The 16,861-nt window shown below is 42.4% G+C and overlaps 2 protein-coding genes across 2 annotated transcripts in view; one reads left to right on the top strand and one right to left on the bottom strand.

Moving 5' to 3' along the window:
- Window positions 1-3,550, bottom strand: part of UPP2 (uridine phosphorylase 2) — a 53,560-nt gene extending 50,010 nt beyond the window's left edge. The window contains exon 1 of the mRNA XM_053259785.1: window positions 3,410-3,550. The gene's annotated coding sequence lies outside the window, so the exon portion shown is untranslated. The remainder of the gene's footprint in view (window positions 1-3,409) is intronic.
- The window catches only part of ACVR1 (activin A receptor type 1), a 248,157-nt gene that overhangs the window by 13,010 nt on the left and 218,286 nt on the right, over window positions 1-16,861 (top strand). The window lies entirely within an intron of this gene.

Here is a 16,861-nt window from a genome sequence, read left to right as displayed (position 1 = left end):
GATGCCAAAAGGTATATCCAACTCAGCCTTAAGGCTGGAGGTTGGGGTGAATAAGATGGAGACCAGAGTCTGGTTGGCAGTCCACAAGTACTGGCTAAAGCTAAAATTTCAACCAAGTGGATTCCGCCCCCAACCCCACCCGCCTTGATCTGGAGGATCAGACCCACTCTAAGTGGTTAATCAAATTAAAGGGAAAACTCCAGTCGGTCAGACTCTCTTCTCAGTCTTTAATTGCCATGGTGTTTGATCAAGCCAGTAGAATTCTAGAACAACATCTTCTAGATATTGAATCACAAGAAGAGAGAAGTAAACTCCCTAAATTCTTAAAATGTATTAAGAATTGGTAAGTCACCTAAATTTTAGCATTGGCAAGTTATTTTTATAATCTGACATGTCCAGCCCATCAGAGAGCCTTCACCTTAGCTCATTATGTTTTCCCATCATCTTGGTTGGAAGGGAGATATAAAAATGCCCTATCACTTGTGCAAGTGTTCTTGTGGATCAGACTAAGTTGAAAATTTGGCTCATATTTTACTTCATTGTACACTTTATAGCACTCCACATAGCAAAAGGATTTTACTCCTTTTAGAGGACTTACAGGGAAGACCAATGGACTTTTATCTAACCTATCTTCTTGCAGGTAAGATAGTATTTGTTACCTCTTGTGTTGCTCAGTTTTATGCCATTGCATACAAGATTAGTCAAGCAATGGCAAAGGGTCCCCCTATCAGTTAGGTAAGGATATCTCCCTGATTTTGGTAAACTTCTTCTACGTAAATGTAACTGCTGTGATATCTGACAGATTGTATCAGCTGCATTGAACGTAAATTTGTACTCTAATACTGAAGTCTGGTCAAGCACCGTAATAAAGATATTGATTGATCCCTTGGCAATGCTAGTAGCAAGTTCCATATCTCCTTGTTGGACATCTCATTCTGCATCATGCTTCACTTTGAAGACCCATTTACCTACGGTTTCTCTCTCATAGGCAGCTTCGTAACTATCCAAGTATTATTTTTATGTAGATTGGATCTCTTCTCTGCAACTTTCTCCAACAGCAAGCTTGATCAGCTGGCATTTTATCACTATCCTCCCATGTACTAGGCTCTTGTACATTTCTCTCTCTAGTAATATATGAAAGTCTTTCTGCTGGAACACCTTTGTTGGTTCTTGCTGAGCACTGTATCTCTGACTGAGCCTTACTGTTTTCATTTTGCTCTGGATAGTTAGTTGGCACAATAATTACTTCAACTTCTTTCTCTGATTTTATTTGTTCCAGTTCTTTTTGTGGCTGAAAGTCCAGTTTGATATTTGCAACTTCATCAGCAGTTGGCTTTTCTTTTTTCATCAAAATATACCACATAGCACATGTTTATGGTTTCTCTGGCAAGATCAAGTATTCTATACCCTTTAATTCCTGGTGCACAGCCAACTAATATCCCTTCCTTACACCTGCAGTTGAATTTGGTTTTTTCAGATTTTGGCACATAAGCATTATTTTGAGCCAAAAAGTCTAATATGTTCCATATTAGGCTTCTTTCCATTCCACAATTCAAATGGTGTTGTATTTATAACTTTAGTAGGCAATCTGTTTTGTAAATAAGTAGCTGTCATATTTATTTATTTATTCATTCAATTTATATACTGCCCTTCCTAAAGTGGCTCAGGGCAGTTTCCATTAAAATGAAAAACACATAATAAGACAGTTAAAATAAATTAACATTTAAATAAGATTTAATTTTAAATTAAAGCTAGTTATCATTTATAGCAAGGCTAAAAAGGTAAGGCTCTTATGAATGCTTCCAAGGAAGATAATTGTGTTATATCCATGGGAAGTGCATTCCACAACCTAGGGGTGACAACTGAGAAGGCCCGATCCCAGGTCGCCACCAGATGAACTGGTGGTACCCAAGGACAAACCCCTTCTGATGATCTTAATGAGCGATGGGGATCTTGTAGAGAAAAGTGCTCTCTCAGGTAACCTGGACCTAAGCCATTAAGGGCTTTAAAGGCAATAACCAGCACTTTGTACTTTGCCCAGAAACATACCTGGAGAGGAGAGGAGAGGAGAGGAGAGGAGAGCATGACTTGTCCACATAGATAAGCAGGGTCTGCCCTGGTTGTATATGAATGGGAGACTTGATGTGTGAGCACTTCAAGATATTCCCCTCAGGGGATGAAGCCACTCTGGGAAGAGCAGAAGGTTTCAAGTTCCCTCCCTGGCTTCTCCAAGATAGGGCTGAGAGAGATTCCTGCCTGCAACCTTGGAGAAGCCTCTGCCAGTCTGTGAAGACAATACTGAGCTAGATAGACCAATGGTCTGACTCAGTATATGGCAGTTTCCTATGTTCCTATATCAGCAGCTAGTGCAACTGTTTAAGAACAGGCATAGTGTGGTCTCTCTAGGATACCCCAGAGACCAATCTGGCTGCTGCATTTTGAACTAACTGAAGGTTCTGAACTACATACAAAGGCAGCCCTACATTTAGCACATTGCAGTAGGCCAACCTGGCGGTTACCAGCTGGTGTGCCACTGTTTTCAGGTCATTCTCTTCGAGGAATGGAAGGAGTTGTTGAATCAATCACAGCTGGTAAAAAGCGCTCCTGGACACAACCTCAACCTGAGGTACCAGGGTGAGACTCCGGTGAGAACAAGAGTGCACACTCTCAAGCTATGAACTTGTTCTTCCAGGGGGAGTGTAACCTCATCCAGAACAGGAAGTTCTATCCCATCTTGCAGATTACAACCTTCAACAATGAGCATCTCCATCATGCTTGGATGTCTTTAGATTCTTTAAAAGCATTTGATACCTTGGAATGGCCATTTGTAGTCAAGCTATTGAACAAACTCAGTTTTGGGGAGACATTCTTAATGATCATTAAACAATTATATGCCAAAGCAGAGGCAATTATGCAAAGCTATATAGGGGTACGAAGTACAGCTGCCCCCTATTGCAGTTGAAGTACTAGCTGACTTTATTAACGTTGTTCTAGTAAGAACTAATCAGCCTACTTTTCTTTCTCTGTCTCTACAACTGGATTAAATTTGGTCCAAATTGAGGTCCACAAGCTAGATCTCCTGCAGCTCAGATGTTCATGTGTCCGCCATCTTGGATCGGGGTGGATGATGTAAGAGATTTTTGACTCTCCAAACTCCCTGCAACCAGGAATAATTGAAGATTTCAAAAATTCTCACACTGACCAATGGGTTCTTTTGATGGTACTGGCTGCCAAGAATCCCAAGACCCAAGAAGACACGAGGAGAAGCGAGGAGGTTATATTAAATCAGAACAGATTTATTTTCTTACCAATATTCAGATGGAAGCAGTAGCACACACAATGACTTCTCTCACAGTAATCAAAATAACATCAAGCTGGCACTCTATAAATTGCAAGAACTTTCACTCACTCTTTGTGGCCGAGTCAATTCCCCTGAGCTCACCTCAGGAAACTGATGTTTCCTTTTGCGGGGTATTGGGTGTTTCAAGCTGGGCAATCTTCCTCTGGTTCCTTCACCTCTGCATCCCAAGCATCCCAAGTGGGAAACCCACTAAAACAAAGATTTAGTAAATAGATATAATAATAAAAAATCAAAACCTAGTGGACACATATATTAGCTTAATTGAGAAAGAAGAGAGAGAAGAAGAAAAAAAGAAAGGAGTAGGGCTCACACAGAAGTCAAGAGTGAGGTCAAGACCGATAGAGTGAGGTCGGCTAAGGAAGAGTTCAGAACAGATGTAAGAGTGTGATAAGGTGGAGTGGGAGTGAAAAGATGGAATTTTACTTTAAACAAGGGAGGGGAGGAAAGGGGGAAAAAAGAGAGATGGAGGTCGGGAAAAGGGATAGATGGGATAAACCAGGAGGGGTTGATAGAAACGGAAGATTTAAAGGAGAGAAGACTCTCCTCGTTAGGAGGGGAGGGGGAACCAGAAGGCAAACAGACAGAAAGGGGTTTGAGGCAGGTGAGAGTTGGAACAGGGATTGCTTGGAAGAAAGAGGGGAGAAGGAGAGCAGAGAAAACAAGAGCAGAGAAGCAGAGCAGAGAAAAGAGCAGAGAAAAGAACAGAGCAGAGAAAACAAGGATGGAGAAGGTCAAGAGGGAGGGGAAAAGAGGAGACTTCGTATTTTCTGAAGCCACGAGACTCAAAACAGCCAGGGGAACCACATCCCACTTCTGACACCAAATATGTAAGAGATTTTTGTCACCCCAGATATTTTTGTCACCCCAAAACTCCTGTAACCAGGAATAAATGAGGGCTCCAAAAATCCTCACACTGATTAATGAGTTCTTTTGATGGTACTGGCTGTCAAGAACCCCAAGACCCAAGAAGACACGAGGAGAGATGGAGAGGTTATATTTAATCAGAACAGATTTATTTTCTTACCAATATTCAGATGGAAGCAGTAGCACACACAATGACTTCTCTCACAGTAATTAAAATAACATCAAGCTGGCACTCTATAAATTGCAAGAACTTTCACTCAGTCTTTGTGGCTCATTCAATTCCCCTGAGCTCACCTCAGGAAACTGATGTTTCCTTTTGCGAGGTATTGGGTGTGTCAAGCTGGGCAATCTTCCTCTGGTTCCTTCACCTCCTACGCTCACTGGTCCCACCCACCCCTTTTTGCCTCAAATCAGGGGTATAAGTACCCTCACCTTTCTCCCACATACGTACGAACAGTGATTGAATAGAGAGAGGGGTCCTGACCACCCATGCCCCTCTGTCTCTTTTGACATTTAATATTATTGGTTGAAGGTGACCTGTCCGTAAAGGAACCGAAAGGTACAGACTCTGGGCAGCACCAAACTTTCCAAGCGTGAAGTTTGTGGTCAGCACACACTTACTTTTTAGACTATGTTATTCAGTGAAAAATGAGGAAGTTTCCCCGAGTTGACAGGTTGGGTCTCTAAGATTAGACGAGAGAGAAGGTGGGGGCTTTCCTGAACAGTGGGTGAAAAATTACCCACCTTGCACTCTGTATAAGCTCTAGACGGGGGCTGTTTTTGACAGCATGGAAGATTTGCTGGAACAGGGGAATTTGGCATGATCAAACATGGTCAAATGACAGGGGAATCTGGCATGGACTAATTCCTGTTCAACCGTGGGAGGTTTAGGTACCGGCCCGTAAGAAGAATATCTTAATTTGGAGCATTGTGTGGGATTTGGAAATCCACCTTCTATGACGGCATTCGCTCATGGGTTCATGTTAAGATCAAGGCCCAATTTTGTGTCAGGCAACCAGACTCATGTCAAGCATTTATCTACTACAATATAGCTAACCAAGCTGTGCACATATGCAATATAAAATGATCCCAATTGGATCTTACAATGACATCATCACAAACTATGCCGTTGAGGTGTCCCTATATGTCCCTACAACTGTACCCGGATTGTTTCATATTGGTCCAGGCATTGCAAAGTTGATTGTGGGGGGGGGGGGGGGGAGACACACATATGAACGCACACACACACACAGACAGCCTGGTGATCTCATAACCCTACTGGAAAGTAGGCTAAAAATTGGACTCAGTTAAATCTCTCCTGGTTAGGAAGAATATCAGCCATAAAAATTGTAGTTCTGCCCAAATTTCTTTTTCAAACTTTATCAATTTGGATTAATCCCAAACACTTTAAAAGGTGGCAGGGAACACTTGAAACGTTTTGCAATAATTACAAGAAATTAAGAGTAAACAAAAGCTCACTATATAGGCAACCAAATACTGTAAGGGCAATTCGGGGTCCCCAATCTTAAACTTTATTTTGATGCATTCTAACTGAAGCAACTCATTCATATCATTTGGAATGATCAGAGCTCTCCCTTTTAAACAGGCCACTGAAGCTAAATTAGCAGGTTTGAGGGACCCACTAATGGTTACTCTTGGCTACCACACTCCATAAGAACACAAGAACAGCCCTGCTGGATCAGGCCCAAGGCCCATCTAGCCCAGCATCCTGTTTCACGCAGTGGCTCAGCAGATGCCCCTGGGAAGCCCACAGGTAAGAGTTATGTGCATGCCCACTCTCTTGCTGTTGCTCCCCTCCCATCCCACACACTAAGAATCTGGTGTTCCTGGGCTAATAAGTTGGCACCACCCACTTCACCACTCTTCCCTATTTTAGATCATCCTGCATTTGCAGACCTAAGCAAATATCAACAATATGAGAAGAAGGAGTCAAAAGGAATTTACAGACTGAGGGAAATTATTGAAAGAGGAAAATCAGTATCAGAGGCTAAACAATACTATTCTGATTAGCAACCAAGTAGGGATGTGCACGAACCTGTTCGGAGGCTGGGCGTGCATGCACATCGGCGTGTGCGTGTGCTCAACATGTGCGTGATGTGCACACGCGTGCAGGCTACTTCCGGTCACTTCCAGTCCAAGGAGAGGACGGGGTGGCAGGGAGGTAAGCTTCCGCCCCGCTGGACCGGTTTTACAGCGAGCGCCAGCGGGGGAAATGCAGCTATCCCTGCCCACTTTTGAACTGATCCCCGCCGGTTCCATGCACATTCCTACAACCAAGCAACTTGGATGCAGAAGATTTAAATCCTTTGGTTTACATCCCAATTGCTATAGAAAGGAGAGGCTACTAGATCTTTGACAGTCTATGAAAATTTGTGTCTCATCAACTAACAAAACAAGAGGGGTATAAATGACAATACTATCATTTGTGAATCTTTGGGTTCCTCTGGAGGCTTTACAGACAGGGCTTTTATTTCAAATCCACTCCGGATTGGAGTGTGCCAGGCCACATATTAGCTGGATTTACCCCAAAGTCCCTGCGGGCTTTCAGGGACCAGGACAGACGGGGCTTTGTTTCCCCCCGAATGGAGGCTGTGCATTCTGGCTTAGCCTGAAGTATGTCCAGCTTAAAAAATATCCTCTAGTTTCAGAGGTTTTTGGGGGGAGGGGACACCCAGGGCTTCTGTTATGCCCCGCAGTTTCTCTGTTATGTGTGGGGTGGCCATGCCAGTAAATCAGAGTTATTTGCAATTGCAAGCGCTGGGGAGGTGTTGTTGCAGATTGGTGATACTCTGTGGAGAGAGTCCAGAAGGGGAGTGGGAGGGAGAAATTCCTGAGTTAAACACAAGTACAAACCGCAAAATGTGTGTCTTCCTATGTTTTACATTGGCTTTAGATATGCAGAATGGATATAACCTGAGCCCTTTTTTGTCTGAGCTGATTCCATTAGGTGTGTGTGTGTGTTGCGGGAGGTGGGGTGCATGAGGTGATGAAGGCAGTCACTCACAAAGGCAAGGGTTAAGCATCCTGCTATTTGATCCAGCTTGGCAACTGGTCATGTTGTCCTTCCACTCTTAGCTGTCAAATTAAAAAACAAAACAAAACACTCTCTTGTCTCTTCCTCTGTGGTATGATTTGTGATTGGCTGGAGGAAAAGCCCAGAGCAAGTAGGTGGGAACGCACAGGGAAAAGATCTGCCAGGGAGTGTGGGGAGGAGCTTATGGCTATGTGAACTGTCCATTTAATCCCCCAAATTAAACATCTTGTGAATCTGCTGCGAATCTGCTTCGCAGCAGATTCACTCTTCAGATACCCCGCAGCATGAAGGCATGTGTGAATAACTCCCAGGAGGACTAAAAGCAACACAGGGAACTGATTTAGGAACCTTTCTTGAAAATACTGAATGGGAAGCAATTTGACTGAAGCAACCGCTTAGAACCTCATCTGCCCAGATAAGGGAGGCAGCATTAAAGGTTGTACATAGATGGCATCTCACTCCAATCGAGATGCACCATATCACTAAAATGTCTTCCCTGTTCTGTTGGCGGGGATGTAAAAACAGAGGAACCCTCCTTCATTTATGGTGGGGTTGCCTGTATGTGAAACGCTATTGGCAGCAAACCTTTCATAAAATCTCTGAAATAGTCCAATTCGATCTTCAGCCTGACCCAGTGCTTGCTCTTTTATCAATTTACAAAAGTACTCACAAAGGTATACTTCATAAAGATCTAATAACTTTGCTGCTAGCAGCCAAGATAGAGGTAGCTAAACACTGGAAATCTTCAAAGGGTGGACCCTGCTTAGCTAAGGGGACAAGTCATGCTTGTTACCACAAGACCAGCTCTCCTCAAAGACAGGCAGTCTTAATTCATGGACAACACTTATCTTGTATTGCCTTTAATGAATGTTGGTGAAGTGCCCTTCTGTAAGACTCACTGTTTGCACTTGGCCTTTTCACTAATCGTCAAGCAGATGTCTTCAGACTACATATAATACACTCACAGATTTAATTTCACAGCTCTCTGGGATATCTCTGTTTTGGCCGGATAACTGATCCTGTGGTGCAAAATCTTTTAACAGAGCCAGGGCCATCTTATTTGTGTTGATCTGTGTATGGGCTAGATCTCTAATGGTGGATGACTTCCATGCCCGAGACCAAGATTCTCAGTCCCACTACAGTGATCCCTGAAAGAATGAGAGCTGACGGCCACTGGTGATTCTTATGGCATCCGCAAGATTGAAATGAGCCTTGCTAAAATGTGAACCATGTGGTGCTTTGTATTCAGCTAGTGTAAGAAGCCTGGTTGGTATATCATTAACATTTGATTCATTGCCCTTTTAACTATTAAGTCAGCCTCTTTGTAGGGAATTCTAGAAATGTTGACTCTCAGCAAAAATTGGGGTTATAACTAATGCAGGACATAGGTGGATGGAAGGCAGAATTGGAATGTCAAATTTCCACAATACTATTTAAATGAAAACCAAAAATGGCAGTGTATGCTCTAATTACAGGGTTTCTATGATGGCCTTTTAAGGCTAGAGTAAACAAGCTAGCAAGACTCCGTGAATGGGAAGAAACAAACATTAAAATTCTGCAAGTAAAAAGATCAGCTAGTTATATTATGATGTCATGGTGGAAGCCAACCTTTATCTACCAATCTCCCTATCAGCCTTCCAAGACCCAATAGGGCAGGTCTGTGTGGACAGGCTTATTTGAAGCCTTTCTTTTCTTTAATGGATGTTTGAGCTTATAATTGCTTCTTATGATTTAGTCTGAACTTTGCTTTTATATTTAATCCCCTTGTCTCATGTGATTAAGCACTGCCTAAATGAGTGCTTCTCTACTTCCTTTTAAAATGTGGACATTCTCTGATGCATTTAATTAAAGCTTTGCATTTGTGAAAATGAATCTGGATATAATTGTAACTGTGTCCTCTTTCCAAGAGTGATGTTTTACTCAAATTCATTTCCTGGTTTCTCCAATCCTCCTGCCCCAGTGACTCCACAAGCACATGACTACATCAAGTCCCATGACATGAGTCAATGGTGCTGATTATAGGCAGCTTCACATGACCACTGGCAAGTCAATAAACCAGGAACATGTTGGAGAAATATCCAGAATGAAGAGTGCATTCTCCTGGCGAATGTGATATCTTAACCCACCCAGTCTAACTCCCATGTTGGATTCCCAAGATTCACCTGATATTCTCCTGAGATCCTCTGCCTTGTAACCTATACTTGAAGTTGGGTGAAGGATCTTCAGAGAATATTGAGTGAAACTTGGGAATCTGGCACAGGACCAGGACTTGGGCAGGTTCAGACATCACACCCCTGGGAGCATGCACACTCTCCTCCCGACATTTCCTGGATATGTTCCTGACTGATTGACTTGCAGGTGGTCATGTGAAGCCACCTTGCAAGTGAGGCATAGGAATATTGGTAACCAAAATGGAAGCAAATTCATGGAGTTAGGAGCAATTCATCTCTATGCAGAAGCCCAGAAAAGGTTGAGAAATTTTTTTATAGCTAAAAGCATCAGGTAGTGCAGAGAAGACTTTCATCTACAAAAGAGGAACATAGAAATACATAGAAATGTACTATGGTGATAATGTAACCATCTGTAAGCTGGTCATCTGCATTGATCAGCCCAATGCTGAGGAGAAACCTATCACACTTCTCCATCCTATTTAAAAAAAAAAAACACCCATAAGGAATAGTAAGATTCTCCTCACAGCCTGGCATGACAATAGAGATGATCAGCTTGTGTTTATATAAAACACTACATAAGTTAATATTCAGTAAATGGTAGTTGCATTCACTTCTTCTCAACGGGGAAAGATCTTTTCCATATTAGCAATAATAAATCTCAAGTCTTGTCAACACTTTCCATGCAAGCCATGGCAAGTTATTCCTTGGCAAATGGTCATCTATATTTACTCTTAGTGGCTCTCTCGTGCTTTTCATTGTTGAGCTTTCCTAATAAATATCTGAATATAATGCTTATATAGTGTGAATTTATTGTTCAACCAGGCAGCCTAATCAGCTGACAGATCCACATCTAGCAGCATAGACTATTCCAAGCCTAGGTTCATAGATCTTGAGCAAAGTTAACTTGTGTTAAATGGCGGTTGCTTTAGAGACCTAAATCTATGGCCTATTTGTTTCTGAAATATAAATGTCACTGCACTGTTTGCCATTTATTTTAACTTACAGACTTGTCTTACTCTGCTCAGTCCTTATGAAAAACGGCTGATTCGTTAAGGATGTGTCAAAGTGCTGAGCCTGCAGTTTCCAGCAACTGCCTTTATCTATCTGTCAGTCTAGGGTCCCGCTCTCTTGGTTGGTTTGGCCTTTGCAATTACAGTGATATTACTGCATGGTGTTGCTAAAGCTATCGCTGACTGTGAGCACTGCTGATCAACTAAAGGGGTGCCTGCCTGCCACAGAAGAGGGGCCAGCAATGGTGCCCCCTCACCACCATCCAAGGGGGCAGAGTGATGCTCCAAGAGAGGTCACCTCTAGTGACCTGGGAGGACCATATTGGGCTGGGCAACAGGACTGCAGCTGTACTAGAATACCTTTGGGGAGGAGTCTATACAAGGACCTGTCCCTGCCTGGTCTTAAGATGTCTGGGGAGGTGACCTGGGGTTAACTAGCTTAAAAGACAGAACACTCAGCTCACTTTTCAGCAAAAGGTAGCCCACAGGCTACAGGGCTGGGGTCAGCAAACACCTGACTGGAGTCCAGGAAGGTGGGTATTCCTCTGAGCCAGGGTGAAAGAGGAACTACATACTCTGGACGATGAGGCAGTAAGCCTGGGGAAAAGGGAGGATGCAGAGGACTGAAGTTAATGCTTTCACAGCAGAACCAGAACACAAATAAAACTGTTGTAAGTGCTGGTTGCTACTTCATGACATGGGCGTTGTGGACCTGCAGCAGCCCATTGGTGTTGAGCTGCCTCTATGTGGGGAGGATGTCCTAACACTGGCTGACATCTAGATTAAGATACTCAGCTGTACACAGGAGTTACTCTAGGTAAAGGTAAAGAGTGCTGTCAAGTTGGTGTTGACTTCTGGCGACTACAGAGCCCTGTGGTTGTTTTTGGTGGAATACAGGAGGAGTTTACCATTGCCAGGAATACTTAATTTCAATGGGACTTCCGTCAAGTAACTTACTCAGGATGTCAGCCACTGACTCTAAGCAAGCTGTGATCTTACCTGGAAGTAAGCTCCTTTGAATATAGTGGGGCTTACTTTCAAGTAAACATGCACAGGATTGTGCTGACAATCAAGACATATGATTGACATATGTATTTGATTGCATACAGTTGGTCAGTGAAAGACAAGGGACAACTGTCTTGAATTAGTAATTTGGGTTTTTAAAAAGTACATTACATACAGGGAGTTGAAGGATCACGGTGGGATAATATATTGTAATAACCCTTAAGAAATGTATCGTAATAAGGATGGAAATATAAGGCTGATTCCTGCCCTTGGGCCAGCATGGTACCTTTAACTCGATGGAGCATTGTAATGTTCACCAGGGTTTACATACAATAATTTTCATGGAGTCCTGTTTTCTCCATCAGAGAGAAGAGAATGAAGGATGAAAGGACTAGTGGAGTAATGAGGGGGAGGAGTCCTACTGCTGTACTTTTTTATTGCTGTCTCGGCTTCTGAAGTGACAAGTAGAGTTCTCAAGCTGGCATCTGGCAATCCTACTTCAGGACAACTAGAGCCACTTCCACACAGGACACTTTCCTTTGAGTGTGTGTATGCAAGCATAGGGAGAAAAAACCATATACACTGGTATACATTGTTATATGTGTGCATCACACTAGTGATGGTTCTGCCAGGGGACTCCATAGCAACCTTCCACCAGTTGAGGCTTCCCGATACCGGAGCACCTACGGAAATACCTGTGTGAGCATGAAGCAGACTGGTGTGCAGTTTTTTGATTCTACAGTCAGCACTCCTGTAGGGAAGTAACAAGTCCTGACATTAGGCAATATGGTGGTCAGTATCTTGATAAGAGAGGGTGGGGAGAGGGCATGTGGAGTTCACCATGATTTGACTCAAGCAGGTAATAAGAAGAATGTAGATACAACAGTATAAGGTTTATGTCATGTGTAAACACACCAAAGTTGAAACTACTAATTTAGGCTTGGCAATTGGGGAATAAACAAAATCATTTTATCTTTGATTATGTAATAATCCCCCCAAGCATATGGCAGTGCAGAACTCCCAGGCTTGTTGCTTCAAGTGGAACAAAAACGTGGGTGTCTACAGTTGTCTGGGTCATTTTCAGGCTGGCAGATGGCTAGATAGCAAGACATTTCTCTCAGTTAATGGAATGGCCGGGGGAGGCATTCTTCCCTAAGGAAGTTAAGTAGCAGTCTTCAGACCACTTTGTTCTGGACTGGACCAGGGTTTATTCTAGTGTGCAGCTGGATACATTTTGTGTATTTGGGGGGAAATGTGCAGTGGGCACTAGGTTTTTGTGCAGTTGGGAATATGGGGGCTTAATATGGAACAGTTGTAGAAACAGATGAGGGGGGAAAGGAAAGAAATAGAAAACTAAGATCATTGTTTCCTTTCAATTTTCATAACTTTATATCAGTAGTATATTATTGGGACTAACTACTTGACTTGTCAAAAGCATTTATTGAAGTCTGTATATAATGTAAAAGCTGTGAATGATATGTCATAAGGTAGTGCATGAGTTATATTGGCTAGCAAAGCTGCTAAAGGTGGTAGTGAATTGTAGGATGGTACAAGCCAGCATTGCAGAAGGCCTAGTTTTTCTCCAGCCATGTTGAATTGCTGTTTTTTTTTCATTCTGATACAATCTTGTACAACAATTTACCAAAAGGGTTTTTTGGTTTTTTTTAGGTAAGAATAAAATTCAAGGGATTCAACTGACTGTAAGACAGCAGAATAATGGAATATGTACATTGATTGATTGATTGATTAAGTGCCGTCAAGTTGGTGTTGACTCTTAGCAACTACACAGATAGATTTTCTCCAGGATGATCTGTCTTCAACTTGGCCTTTAAGCTCTCTCAGTGGTGCATTCATTGCTGTTTTAATCGAGTCCATCCACCTTGCTGCTGGTTGTCCTCTTCTTCTCTTTCTTTCAACTTTCCCAACATTATGGATTTCTTAAGGGAGCTGGATCTTCGCATCATGTGTCCAAAGTATGATAGTTTGAGCCTGGTCATTTGTGCCTTGAGTGAAAATTCTGGATTGATTTGTTCTATGATCCATTTGTTTGTTTTCCTGGCTGTCCATGGTATCCTCAAAAGTCTTCTCCAGCACCAAAGTTCAAAAGCATCAATGCTTTTTCTATCTTGCTTCTTCAAAGTCCAGCTTTCGCATCCATAGAGTGTCAGGGGAAAAACCATTGTCCGAACGATTCTAATCTTTGTAGGTGTAGACACATCATGGCATCTAAATAGCCTTTCAAAAGCCTTCATTGCTACCCTACCAAGCGCTAGTCTGTGGCGTATTTCTTGACTGCTGGATCCTTTACTGTTGACAGTCGATCCTAAAAGGCAGAAGCTATCCACCACTTCAATGTCTTCATTGTCAATTCTTAGACTGGTTGCTGTACCTGTTGTCATTAGTTTAGTCTTCTTTACATTTAGTTGTACTCCCATTTTTTCACTGTGCTCCTTGACTTTCATTACTAGAGCTTGCAAATCATCCGCATTCTCAGCTGTCAGAGTAGTGTCATCAGCGTAGCGCAGGTTATTGATGTTTCTTCCTCCAACTTTAAAACCACGCTCCTCTTCTTCCAATCCAGCTTCTCTCAGTATATGTTCAGCATAGAAGTTGAATAAATAAGGAGAAAGTATACATCCTTGTCTTCCTCCTTTGCCAATCTGGAACCAGACTGTTTCACCAAGTTCCATCTGGACTGTGGCTTCCTGTCCTGTGTATAGGTTTCTCATGAGAACAATGAAATGTTCTGGGACGCCCATTTTCCTAAGGATATTCCACAACTTGACAAGGTTAACACAACTGAAGGCTTTACTGTAGTCAATATGTACAGGTGAAACTCGGAAAATTAGAATATCGTGCAAAAGTCCATTAATTTCAGTAATGCAAATTAAAAGGGGAAACTGATATATGAGACAGACGCATTACATGCAAAGCGAGATAAGTCAAGCCTTAATTTGTTATAATTGTGATGATCATGGTGTACAGCTCATGAAAACCCCAAATCCACAATCTCAGAAAATTAGAATATTACATGGAACCAAGAAGACAAGGATTGAAGAACAGAACAATATCGGACCTCTGAAAAGTATAAGCATGCATATGTATTCAGTACTTGGTTTGGGCCCCTTTTGCAGCAATTACTGCCTCAATGCGCGTGGCATGGATGCTATCAGCCTGTGGCACTGATGAGGTGCTATGGAAGACCAGGATGCTTCATTAGCGGCCTTCAGCAATTCTGCATTGTTTGGTCTCATGTCTCTCATCCTTCTCTTGGCAATGCCCCATAGATTCTCTATGGGGTCAGGTCAGGCGAGTTTGCTGGCCAATCAAGCACAGTACACTGTATACTTTTTAGAGGTCTGATATTGTTCTATTCTTCAATCCTTGTCTTCTTGGTTCCATGTAATATTCTAATTTTCTGAGATTGTGGATTTGGGGTTTTCATGAGCTGTACGCCATGATCATCACAATTATAACAAATTAAGGCTTGACTTATCTCGCTTTGCATGTAATGCGTCTGTCTCATATATCAGTTTCACCTTTTAATTTGCATTACTGAAATTAATGGACTTTTGCATGATATTCTAATTTTCTGAGTTTCACCTGTATATACCATATGTATATACCTTGTGCTTGCCTTGTCCTAGCCAGCAAGAAACTCTTTCCAAATACATAAGTGGCTTAGTGAAAACTGAGCTGCTTTAGCAACCTACTAGTGACTCCAGCAGCTACAGCTGATATCAGCCCCAGCCCCTGAAGTGACTTTTTCCTTCTCAGCCCTTCAAGTCTTTTAGCAGCCAGGCCAATTCCACTTCCAGCTCTTTGTGTAGCTTCTTGTCTTCCTCCTGCCCTTACTCTTCTCCCTTCTCCCAATTACCACAGCAGTGACAGGGCAGGACACAGGCCTCTATCGTGTTCTACAATTTCAGGGTCCTTTGGGGTCACCTTCTGCATTAATTTTGTCTCTCCTTCACTCTCCCAAAGAAATGAAGTAGACTTTAAACAACACTCCCATCACATCATTGGACTTCCAGAAATTTCAGCTCAGCTCAGGCCTTTCAGGAGGCAACATCTTTCAAAAAGATCCCTGAGATTGAGACAAGGCCTGAGCCCAACAGTGTTGGACTTCACAGACTCAGTTTGGCGAAAGAGCTTAGGACTTGCACAGATGAAGGTCAGTTATGTATACTAATGTGAATATGTCTGTGAATTTCCAGAGAGCATTGTGAATAATATGGGAATTTCATGTTACATTACAGGAGATGTGTCTCACTCTGATCATTTGTCCAGTTGTCTGCATTGCCCTGTTTCCTTTCTTCCCTTATGATAAAATATGTAGCTTCTGAAAGTTCCTGGTGGATTTATCCCCAAGTGTTTACCATGTAAGATGAAAATTAGATCTTTGTGTTCAAGTCAGACTTGCTGTTCTCATTGCACTGCCCTTACAACAGATTTATGGCTAAAGGGCAGCAACAGCTATGCAGTTTTTGAGCAGCCATTTTGTGATAAGTCTCTTTTAGAACCTATTATTCCTACCATACAGAACCTTCAACATATTTTGCAGGACAATCATTTTCCTATACAGGATAAATTATAATCGCCCCCTCAGTTAACACTTTTTGCAAGGAAGGAGCCTTGGTCCTCACCATAGTTTAGAGAAAGAAGATACTGTAATCTCATCCATTCTTTGCAAGGCACCTTTTTTCCTTATTTTCCTTCCCTCCTTCCTCTATCTCAAAAGGGTTTTTTTTTAAATTTCCCTTTCCCGCTGCCCCCGCCCCCCACATTAGAAAACATGTGAGAGGTGTGATCATGGATTAGGGATGGGGGAGGGGGCTGTACTGTCTGCTTGTGCAGTTGAAAGAAAAGCCTGGAATAAACCCTGTTCTGGAGCACTCTCACGTATTCCCTGTAGTTAGCCCAGATTCTCTATTATCTCTCTCCCCCACCCCCACCCCCACCCCCTCCTTCCTCCATTGAGCTTGGGATGGTATCACATTTTCCCATCAGGACAACCCAGTGAGGTAAGTTAGGATAAAGTATGTGGCTGGTCTGACTTCATCCACTGAGTCTCTGGGCAAGTGAGGATTCAAACCCAAGTCACTATCCAACATCCTAAACATGACACCAGCTTGTACCTTAGCAAAGTAAGTAGTGAAAAGGTCTGAAGTCTAACTTGCTCACGTTAGGCAGCATTCTCTTATTTGCCTTGTGATTGTTATGGTTCTCATTTCACAAAAGCCGGCTTTCATACTTGGTCCAGATGTTTTATTTTTATCACTGTATATTTAGAAGGGTGGGGGGTTTTCTAAAATGGTATGTGAATAGTTGGCTTGTTACCATGCAATGATATATATGCAGAAAACTAGCCTAATAAAGTATTAACTTCATAAGC

The sequence above is a fragment of the Hemicordylus capensis genome, chromosome 1 (assembly GCF_027244095.1).
Source record: "Hemicordylus capensis ecotype Gifberg chromosome 1, rHemCap1.1.pri, whole genome shotgun sequence".
Classification (NCBI taxonomy): domain Eukaryota; kingdom Metazoa; phylum Chordata; class Lepidosauria; order Squamata; family Cordylidae; genus Hemicordylus; species Hemicordylus capensis.
This window is presented reverse-complemented; position numbering and strand designations above follow the sequence as displayed.